The 12,500-nt window shown below is 40.3% G+C and overlaps 1 protein-coding gene across 1 annotated transcript in view; it reads right to left on the bottom strand.

The window, feature by feature from the left end:
- LOC106868178 (adhesion G protein-coupled receptor L3) overlaps positions 1 to 12,500 on the bottom strand; it is an 88,381-nt gene that overhangs the window by 71,376 nt on the left and 4,505 nt on the right. The window lies entirely within an intron of this gene.

Raw genomic sequence — 12,500 nt, 5'->3', positions numbered from 1 at the left:
ATTCCGACGTCCTCACTCTCTCTCTCTCTCTCTCCTGCATCCGCACTGACTTCTATTCAGATCCCACTGCAACTTAACGCTCCTCCCGACACCCTTTGTGTAGCCTCCCCCTATTACCATTAACCTCCCACTCCCTCGCATTCTCATTGAACTGTTTGCTCTGTCATCGTTCTCGCTATCTTTTTCCTTTTACTCAGCATATATTTATACGTTTTGTGTAGGAGGAGGAGATGAGGAGACAGAAAGAAAATGTCGGCTATGATTGTCGTTCACATTTTTATGCACATAACATGAGTACAACACACACACACGCACGCACACACACACGCACACACACACACACACACAATGTACCCTATACAAGAACTCACACCCAGAACCGTTGCCCCTCTACTCTACTCTCTCCGATTGCCTGCAAATTAAAATCCCGCGTTAATTACGATCAATTTCTGATGCTAAGTAAATAAAGTTCAGCCCAGGAAGATTAAACTAAGACAATAGAAGACGGAGTTAAATATTATAGGGAATTTGGACCGGCACTTCCGTTTCTGCCACTGCAACGTCCTTAAGAACTTCCTGGTTTATTTATAACAAAAATGAGTAACACGAAGCTTCCAACCGATAATAAATCGCCACATGCACGGTGAACAGCGTTTGCTTAAGTTATAAACAAGATCGTCGAATTCTTGTTAGATTCATTAAACCAGGATGCCTGTGGCTGAAGAGAAACAACGATGTCGAAACATCGAGTATCGCAGAGTCCCTTGCGCTAATGAATCGGGTGCCGTTTGAACGCACATTCGCTGTAAAGGAGAAGTTACTCCCTTGTGACGAAACACAACAGTGATTAGCAGATTCACGTTCGAATCTGACGGAGCATATAAAGAATAAATATGAACGCCGTTGTTTTGGTTATCGCTGTTCAGTGTACATTTAAGGATTTATCGTGTGTGCACGTGTATGTGCGTGTGTATTTCTCTCTCTCTCTCTCTCTCTCTCTCTCTCTCTCTCTCTCTCTATATATATATATATATATATATATATATATATATATATATATATATATATATATATATATATATATATATATGCATACATACATACAAACACACACACATATATATATCTAAATTTTGAATCCCTATGCTTTCATTACTGCGATTGTTTCCAGCGATTTTTTTTTACGTGACTTTTTGCGACGAATCTGATCATCATTGGGAAATGACTCTGGAGGAAGCAATTGCAACAAATTCTCCAAAACAAGTCAGAGATCTGTTTACAGATCTTCCCATTCGGGGTCAGTTGCTTAAAAATTATAGACTAGCTTAAAATGTGTGAATTAAAGTTTCGGAAAAAATGCATGAGAAAGAACGAGTGGAGTCGATGCACAAAATAAGTACTAGTAATAACATAGGCAAGACTAATTCAGTCTGTTGTCGCCGCCACCATTTGATCTTCTCAAAGTTGGCATTGGGCCTAAGAAACGAATGAATATTATTAGATTAAGCGAACTAAGGTGCAATTTTATGTCTGCTGGAAATAGCAGCCAACCAAATCGTTCCCAAAATCACAGTTTATCCCTGGGAAAGACATCGTTTAAGTACTAGAAACACATATGCTTGAGGCGGAAGCATGGATGATCACAGCTGGAACGTCTGGTGATAAGACTGGCTTGGCATTAAATGATAACAAAAACAGCAACATGTATTACTAGACAGAAAAAAAAGAGAAGAAAACCTCGGAAAACAAAGAAAGAAATAAACCAGACACTTTATAGAATATTTAAAGAATTCAGAAGATAAAAACTGAAAATGCAGCAGATATGTAAAGAACACCATTCCTAGTACCATTTTAATTATTTATTAGATAATAACAACAATAATTCTTTGAAACAAGCATTAAAATTACGTTCCACGTGCAGCTAAATTATAAAAAAAAGACCTAGGAAAAACAAATTTGTATCAAAATTGCGAAGTCGGAGTATTTTTTGGATTTAGAATAATACAGGGTGTAACGTTCAGATATATTTTATGAAGAGTTCATCGGAGTTAAAGCTTCCGGTTTGCCGCCACTAATCGGATATAAACAGAGAGGTTGAGTTTGTTACAACATATGTGTCGGTGCAAGATCGCATATAACATACCCGTTCACGCGCATATACACACACGCACACACACACACACACACACACACACATACACATACATATACACATACACACATCAGATCTGAGACATCATACACACACCATTAAATGCATATATGATCTGACTGGGTCAGAAAAGAAAATTGTCTACGCTCCCGCCTTCGCTTCCTCCTCTTCTACCCCACAAACAGATATTCTCATGTAGATACAAACATAAACATACATACGTGTACGCACATAAACACAAAACACACACACATATACATACAGAGAAATATATATGCGAGTATATGCGTGTGTACGCGTTAGCATCTACGCATATACGCATGTACAACCCACTTCTTTTCTCGCAAATACATAGATAAGCATTTATTTACACACATATTCGCACACACACACACACACACACACACACACACACACACACACACACGTGTGAGTGTGTGTGTACACATGCTTTCACGAACCAAACAGCTTTTTTACACTCTTCCTGTTTATATTTGCTGAATATTCATAACCAATTTGAAATCAGCCACCCTCACCTGCTTACGCCACCCATCTACCCCTATATGTGTCTGTGTGTATTTAGGCGATCGGTCCCTCAGTCCCCACCCCGCCCAACTCTTCTGTGTACACATTTGCCCCACAGCCTATCTACATTGACAAATCCGCTAATCTGTCAATTGGTTGTGTCATGTTCGACAGACACACAACAAACAATGACAAGTTAATCGAGCCGGTTGAAAAACGCACGTACACACACACACACACACACACACACACACGCATACACATAAACCATGGACTGCGGCCATGCCTGGGCACCGCGCTTCAGTCCATCATATCAACCCGTTGCTTCTTTCTAAATCGCTTATCGTTCTCTATTTGGCGAAACTCTTAGCTGACGGGGTATAAACCAAGATTATCAGTTTTGAAGGGCGTCAACGCAAACACATACACCGAGAAACAGAGAAACATCGTCATAGACATCCATACATACACATATATAAACTCATAGTATACACATGCAAAATATGCCACCGTGCAGGTTCTCTGAACTTTACATATAAACCGTCGTTCAATTCGAAGGTTTTACCAGAAGACATTACTCGAAAATACTTTGTATTCAGTCCGGAAACGATTGATTACGAAACAAACTTCTTAATTATGTACCAAGGCAAGCAGCTTACATACAGAAATGTTTAGAGAGAGAGACAACGATTCAAATAAACAGATAAAGGCTTGGGTTTTTATGTGCAAAATATATAGAAATGTCTACGTGTAAAAAGAGCAGAGTCAACATTTTCAGATGATAAACAATCAAATATAAATATATTTTGTGTGTGTGTGTGTGTGTGTGTGTGTGTACGTATGAATGAATGCTTGTATGTAAGTACAAAATCTACGAAAAAGGCTCAGTACAGTTATTTAATATTAGAGGTATAATATAGAAGTTAAAGGCTTAGCCGTCACTCGCAAGCGAGCATAACCTGGCGAGTAGTAGCAGGTTTTTACTAATTACTTTTGGTGACAATACGAGCCGCGGATGAACACCTTGGCGGAACATCGAAGGTGTGACAGCTGCAGAGAGAGGATTACACTGGAAGGTCACTTAGCAACTACATGAAATGATGTAAGAATGAGTTTCATTGCTTAAGGACACAACGCGGTGGTTCAGAAGTGGAGCACCATGACCTTATGATCGGGAGCACAACCTCTTAACCATTTGGATATCAGCGCTTATTTATTAGACTTTTATAAAAAGAGGATTACAGTGACTTCGAAGTGTCAGCCTACTAGCCTTCATCGGACAGTCTAACGAAAGCTAGCAAGTCGAAACTTCGAAGTCCCATTCAAACCTTTTCTTGTAAAACTATTATAAATAAAGTGTTGAGTAATTCTTCAGTTTAATGTTCGATGCGAAGAAAATTTCAACGCCATATTACAAACTATAAACATTTGAGTGAAGTTGACGGTAATCTTTATGTGTTTTGGAATGGTTAACAAGAGTCTGCTAGGTTGCGAACGAACACATACACTCACACACACATATATACGGCGGGCTTCTTTTCAGTTTCCGTCTACTAAATCCACTAACAAGGCTTTAGTCGGCTCGAGGCTATAGTAGAAGACATTTGCCCAAGGTACCATGCAGTGAGACTTAGGCCTGAACTCGGAGCTATGTGGTTAGGAAGCAAACTTGTTACCACCTAGCCATAAATAAAAAGAAATATTTTATCTAAGTACGGAGGAGTGAAGAGCGAACTTGATCCCTCTGAGATTTGAACCCGTAACAGTGACATCCGAAAGTCATAAGACCCAGCAACTAAATTTCGTTGTTTGTCATCTCTTTCCGATAAGTGACGGGCAGACGAAAGCAGAGGAGGAGAGGCTGGAGAGAGAATGGATGAAAGAGGAAGGAAAAGAAAGAGACGTTAGAAGGGGAGAGAGAGAGAGCGAAGGGGAGGAAGAGATGCACAGACATAGAGGGAGTTAAAACTTGTAGTAATTCTTAAAGGGGCCGCCGACTGTTATTCTTGTGTAGACCAGCCATCCCTTAAAACACTCACACATTTCTTAGCCTGATTCTCAACAGGGATGTGTGCGTGAGTGCGTGTGTGCAGGATACGTGTAGGTCTTTCCATTTGTCTCCCAGCACACGGACGCACACACATACACACATGTGTCCGCATGCATAAGGAGGCGCGGATGCACACACGCGTACCTATGGATGTACACACACACACACACACACACACATCCCCTTCTCGTGGTGTAATGTTCAATAACCGAGTATGCAATTCCTGTTATACTACAACAGGTGGAGCGTATTTGCACACACACACACACACACACACACACACACATGTACATGCAGACATACACACACACGCCCGCACACACATACATACAACCGTACATACACGTATATATATAACCATATAAAATAGAGGACAGCTCCAAGGATCGATCCGAAGTAGGGACACAACGATTGCATATCTTCAAATACTCACCCCACCCCACCCCCAGCAGTTATACAGCTATTCAACTATATTTAGATTGCTGTTTAGCCCTGGGTGTGCATGATAGACTTGTGACCAATGATCACAGGTATTCCCTATGTGACAGCTCCGCCTTTTCATGGCCGTTCAGGACTATATTATCTAATGTGTCCGACCCTTTTTAAATATAGTAGGATGTAATTTAAAGGGGATTAGGCTGCTATTTCTAACAAGGCCAAAGGACCACGTAGAGGTTCTCTTATTGGTTCATGCTTCTCTAGATAGGTGCATATTCTAGGACGGGTTGTCGAAATCATTTTCGGATCACGAGCTTCGTTTTTTGTACAAAAGGAAGACGAATTTATCCGTAACTTCATACAAATATCTCTTTATATTTCTATATATATTCAATATTTCTGTATATATTCAATATTTCTATATATATTCAATATTTCTGTATATATCTCCCAATATTGTTATCTATTTTTTCTATATTTCTGCCTAAAAAAAATATCTTCCATTATTTCTGTCTATAAAGCATCGAAGACTAAGAGGTTCTCTCAATCGTTTGCGCTAACCTTCATCACTCACTTTGGTTGAGCAAAAATGCTTAAAAGTTGGTATGTTTTCTGGACGAAAGAAATATGATGTTTTGCGATGAATGCCATTCACAAAGACATTATAAACTTCGCAAATGAATTTCAGTCGCCACGAGGAAATGATATAACTACTATATGTCGCTCGACTTGTTAGAAATAACAGCCAGATCCTCTTCATATCATACACGGGTCGAAATAAAGTAAACACATTTGACACTGTAGTCCTTCCCTAACGCTCCTTAAAATTGCAGACGTTGGTGGTTACGGTTGGAATAACTTACCATTAATAGGTCTGCTGGATCAGAGCTAATATAAGAATGAATATATTCAAGACAGTATAAAAAAACGAAAGAAAGCGGAACTTCAAAGGAGAAAAAGTAAGCAAGAGACAAAAGATAAAAAAAAAAAGGAAGGAAGGAAGGAAGGAAGGAAGGAATGGATGAATGACGACGGTGAATGAAAATGGTGGGAAATTCACTGTAAAAGACCCGAGAAACGTAAGATAGGGATTCCCAATTATAGAGACTTTTAATGGAATACAAGAAGCCCAAGGGCGGCAGAAACCAGTTGGTAAACACGGAAGTGATCAATGGTTATGTAATGTTCGTTTCTACTCTTGGCACAAGGCCTGACATTTCTGGGAAGAGGACAGTCGATTAGATCGACCCCAGTACATGACTGGTACTTATTTTATCGACCCCGAAAGGTTGAAAGGCAAAGTCGACCTCGGCGGAATTTGAACTCAGAACGTAAAGACACGAAATACCGTTGCTAAGCATTTCGCCCGGCGTTATGTAAAATTGATTACGTAATGGAAGCCCCATAGAGAACAAGTCATAACTCTGGTGAATAAAGTTTCAAAAGTCACGTTTGTAGCTCTTGACAACCGGTGTTGGTGTATATACGTCCCCGTAACCTAGCGGTTCAGCAACATATACCGATAACATAAGTGTCAGGCTTAAATAAACAAGTACTAAGGTCGATTCGTTCGAGTAAAAGACTTCAAGGTGGTGCCTCAGCATGGCCGCAGTCCAATGACTGAAACAAGCAAGCGGTATATGTGTGTGTGTGTGTGTGTGTGTGTGTGTGTGTGTTTGTGTGTGTGTGTGTGTGTGTACACACACAATGAATGGGCCTCCATACAAGTTGCCATGTCCACCAAGTTCACTCGTAAGGCATTGAACGAAGCCCAGGGATATAGTTGAAGACACTTAACCAAGTTGGCGCACAGTGGGATCGAAACTGAAACTACATGGTTGCAAAGCAGCTTCTTAATAACACGGGGGGGGGAAGGCAAATAAATGATGGTTCTTGTTAAGAAATCATCTCAAAGATTTTTCTAAAACACCAAGCAGTTGTTACTAAGTTATAATGATTCACATTCGGGCAATACATAAATAAGAGGTTGTCATTCGGGGTAGGATTCGCGTATATTCGGCATGTGTGTGTGTGTGTGTGTGTGTGTGTGTGTGTGTGTGTGTGTGTGTGTACAGGTACGCGCGACCTAGTTTTGCTTTTTGTTTCCCCCCCCTCCATTTCAAATGCTGAATATGTAAACACTGCCAACACTTTGCACATGCAGCCGCACATACGGCCATATTGTATAGCATTTCACACGCATTATCGGCGCTTTGTTTTATTTTCTTTGATTGACACACACACACACAAAGGCACATAGATATAATAAGTATGTAGCAATGTACGTATGGAAGTATGTATGTTGTGCGTGTGTATATATATGTGTGTATATATATGTGTGTGCGTGCGGATGATGTGAGAAGGTGATGATGGTAGACGTGATTCTAATTGCATTAAAAAGACATTAAGTCGAAACGGACAAACACGTCCTTTAAACTCAAACATTTCACCGACAGGAATTTATTTGACAGAAATGCACACACACACACACTTACACACATTTCATTTTTCAATAGTGCATGGTAGGTAGTTAGCTGCGTGTTTGTGTTATCTATCTATCTATTTATCTATCTATATATATATATATATATATATATATATATATATATATATATATATATACGTGTGAGCGTGCGTGTGAGTGCGTTTGCATGTGTGTGTGCGCGCACGTGCGTTTATATCATTATTATTATACACACACATTAAATACATCTGACTACATGTTAACGACTACATGTTAATCTGACTACATGTTAATCTGACTACATGTTAACGCACACACGCATATATGGCTGCATGCATACAGACGTACATTGATATTTCTGCTACGTTTCATAGAATCTTCTATAACACACGCAATTATAATTCTCTACACGCGTTAGTGACTACGCTTCGATAGCAGAGGTAGAACGTTTATAGATAAGCCAGGGCAATTTGTATGAGACAAGACGAAACAGAAGAGGCCCAGCTTGTAAAAGGAACACCCGGCCTCTGAATCTCCACCTATGCATCTCTTTCTTTTTCCTATCTGCTTCACAGATGTGCAGAAACAAAAACACCGGCCCGGCATAACTGCTGGCATCTCTCTGTCTCTCGTATATTTTCCCCTCTATTTTCCTCTACCTTCCTGGCATCAACAATAACACGTGTGGATGTGAGCAGATGTTTACAGAACAATGTAACTGGAGTTCACAAATATGAATGCGTTTAATCGCGGTGGTGGTGGCGCTGGAGTTGTTTCATGCGGAGCCCTGCATCGGAGGAGGGGAAAAAATTGCTGTGCCGTACTCGCCTCTTCCGACCGCTTTTTATCTTACTTCGCTACCACCACTTATTTTATCATGGTGATAATTTGACTAAAAGAAGTCCTTTTAGTGAATGCTGGTTGTGTTTAATTCTGATCGTGGAGATAGACTTGTGATCAAAGAATTTACAGACAAAGGCAATCAGATATTTTGCTTTGCCAAACTGTCTATCGAGGATTATTCAGGGTTTTACCGTTTACATTTTTTCGAAATTGGTCGAGTGACTTTCTCGGGGTTACTTTCTCGTTGCCTCGCCTCCTTTTAGTGATATGTAAGGTTAGAGTATTAAAGAAATTTCCAGAACTTTAATCAAGCACAGGAATTTTGCTGAATCGGTAGACTGTGCCACGGCCATGTTTGATTTTTATCTTTTCCCCTTCCGGCGTCGATAAGTACCAGTCAACACGAGTCAAGTAGTGAAACCGATTAAATCGGCAAAACCCTTTCCTCCGGAATACGAAGGCTCGTGCTAGCGATCTATTTAGCGAGAACACTCCTTCGAAGCTGCTCTGACTGTTAGAAATAATAGCCAACTTTCCCTCACTCCACACTACTATCTTTATAAGAAAGGAAGCACATATTGATAAATGTAGTCTAAGGTACATAATGCCTGAGAAAAAGAATGATTATTGCTGGGAGAGTATAGCATAGGGTCGGGGCGTTCTGCCCCGGTGGGGGGGGGGGTACTCTTTTATGGGAACGGCACATTTGAGTCAGCTTTGTAATAAACCTGAATAGGTGTGGGGGCAGGGATGGGAGGGGAAACTGAAACGCTGCCCCTTGGTGCATGCACTCTAGCTGCACCGCTGATGCTGGATTAGCTTGGATAAGGGGCTTTGCTCAATCAGGTTTGAACTGACAAAATGAGAACACCACCACCACCACCACCAACAACAACAACAACAACAACAACAACAACAACAACAACAACAGCAGCAGCAGCACGTAATTATCTGATTATATACATTCCTCTGTATATGTGTGTATCGTGTAGATTCTGTTGTCGATAAAAGTATCACAGACAATTTCAATATTGATAACTCCATCAGTGAATTGAAACCGATTCATAGGGTTTGGGCGTATTTCCTTTAAACCTATATGTATATATATCATTATATATCATTATATACAATATGCGCTATACATCCATATATATACATGCATATATGTTAGGTTTTAGAGGGAAAATGTTTAAATGGTGTCTGAAGTAACAATCTCTAAGAGATTGCTACAAGACATAGCAGAGATAAAAGCATGAAATGCAGAAGAAACCTAAAGAACATTGACAACAAAAGCCAAAGCATTCTCTTACTGGCATACAGCTATTTTTTTTTTTTTTTTTGAGACCCGAAGAACTAAAAGGCCTCATCTAAAAACTTAGATTCTACTTTATCTCGCGATTCTTTTAACGACACGCTAACAAACACTCTACAGTTTGCATAGGTGTATGTGTGTGTGTGCGTGCATGTAGTTACTTATGCGTGTGTGTGTGTGTGTGTGTGTGTGTGTGTGTGTGTGTGTGTGTGTGTGTGTATGTGTGTGTGTGTGTGTGTGTGTGTGTGTGTGTGTGTGTGTGTGAGTGAGTGAGTGTGTGTGAGTTAGTGAGTGTTTATGTGAAGTTAGATTTGTCAGTGAATAAAAAAAGGGCTGCAAACCCAAAACCCTTGACTCCTTGCTTTTTGAATTAAGTGAATGGTCTGCACAAGTCATAAGAAAACCATATTCTTTTTACATACACACAAACACACAATGGGCGGTATATGCTCACACACACACACTCACACACACACACACACCATTTGAGAAGATCTGAAATCGAATCTTTATATTGATTTTTGTTGTTTAGTCACAGATCGTCTCTGATTAAGCAGTCCAACGATCGATGTTTTCCAGCCATGACCTTCCCGTCTTCTATGTGGTGGCAACTGTTGTTTCTAGAAAGTCAGACATTCATGCAGATGCATTCTCTCGTTGATTCGATCCCCATGTGGTGGCTCCTCGGCGTACTAGAAATAGTAACCAAATCTCCCTCAGAGAATGTTCTTGTTGAAGAAATGTGAAAGGACACATGGGATATTATGGTCAAAAATATGAATGAAGCTCTGCCCACCGACCCCTAAAATATTAAATCGAATCCCTCCCCCACCACCCAGTCCATAGTCTCCCCTTCCCCGCCAGCAAGGGCCTCAGTGAGAACTTTTCCAAAACAGATCACGTCTGCTTTCGGGGGACCCCCGCCCCCGGGTAGTTTGTGCCTTCTAAAAATTTAAAGGAGCAGTAAGAATTTTTCAAAGACGGCTCGGTCGGATATTCAAGGGCTCTTTTTCAGGCCCCGGACCATTACTGATTGAAACCTCCCTCTTCTAATCCCTGGCCACACCTAGTACAGCCCACTAAACAATAACAACAAACAAACCAATAAATCAACGTTCAACACATTAAAAAAATATGTTAATACATTTATCCAAGTTGTTTCTTTAGCCCCGAGCCAGCCCTGCCTGATGGAACAGACCTTATGATCAAAGGCATTCCAGCCATGCCCATCCTGTCTTTTCTATTTCTTCTTTTCTCTCTTTTTTTCTTTTCGAATGCGTATGTTTCAGGACTTCACTCATTAACGTATGTTCTTCATTTTTAAAATGGTGGAATCTAGTTTCAATGATATTTGGCTGCTATTTCTAGCAATTTTAGCGACCGCTTAACGGTTCACTGAAATACACAGCTTGACCGAATACTCTCACTCTCTGTCAGTCTCTCTTTCTCTCTCTTTCTCTTTCTCTCTCTCTCTCTCTCACTACTGTTTCGCTTCTCTCTCACTCTCACTTCTCCCCTGTCTCTAGTTTCTAAACTGATATCTATTTGTTCTGTGTTGTTGCCGTACAGCCCCAGGCCATGCCTGAATGAGTGGATCTATAATCAAAAGCATTTCAGCTACCAAACTCTAGTCAATGATGGTGGTGGTGATGATGATGATGATGATGATGGTGATGATGATGATGATGGTGATGATGATGATGATGATGGTGATGGATCCTTCGTTAGTTCTGCAATGAGCATTCCCTTGTCCGATTAACTCATTAAATCAACGAAATTTTCTAGTTGAATTAATGCGACAGGCTTCCGAACAGTTTCCAACTACTCCATTGTCGTTCACGAGGTTTTAGGTCGAACTGAGGCTATGGAAAAAGACACTTGCTCAAGATACCGCGCAACGAGATCGAACACGGTACATCCTAACATCAGAATTACATTATCCAAAGTCGCTTCAATTTTTCTCCGATGGAAGGTATGATGGTGTGAGGGAAAGCCGGCTGCGTTTTCTAGCAGGTCGAGCGACCGCGTAGAGGCTTCATCGTTACCATGAGCACATATCACTCACGTAGGCATACACGCACATACATGCACACACATACATACATACCTAAATAGATACCTATGTATATATACACATACCTACAGACCTAAATACATACCAACATATCTACCAAACTACATACATGCATACATACGTACATACAGACCTAAATACATATCTATATACATACGCACGTATGGATGTTTGTCATTACGTCACGTTAAAATCATTTCTGTAATCGGATCAAAGGCCATCGATTTTAGGGGAAGAGGGTCAATTGATTATATCGACGTATTACATGGCAAGAGAACAGAAGTCACGTAATCGTATACATGTCTGTGTGTGTATGTGTATATCTATGTGTGTGTGTGTGTGTGTGTGTGTATACACAAACACATGTAGTGATATTCGCAAAGTTTAAGGCATAGTAATAAATGTGTAAACTTTACAATATATTTCGGTTTATTCAAATTTGAGATAATCCTTCCTACTACAGGTAGAAGGCCTGAGATTTAGTGAGGAGGGGGCGAGTCCCCACTGCTCACCTGGGACTTATTTTATCGACCCCGGAGGCATGACAGGAAAGTCGACCTCGGTGGCATAATAATGGTAATAATAATAATAACAGTAATAATAATGATGATGATGATGATGATGATGATAAAAATAAATAAA

The sequence above is a fragment of the Octopus bimaculoides genome, chromosome 8 (assembly GCF_046866305.1).
Source record: "Octopus bimaculoides isolate indiv1 chromosome 8, ASM4686630v1, whole genome shotgun sequence".
NCBI lineage: Eukaryota > Metazoa > Mollusca > Cephalopoda > Octopoda > Octopodidae > Octopus > Octopus bimaculoides.
Note: the sequence above shows the minus strand (reverse complement) of the source record. Positions and strands in the feature narration are given on the sequence as shown.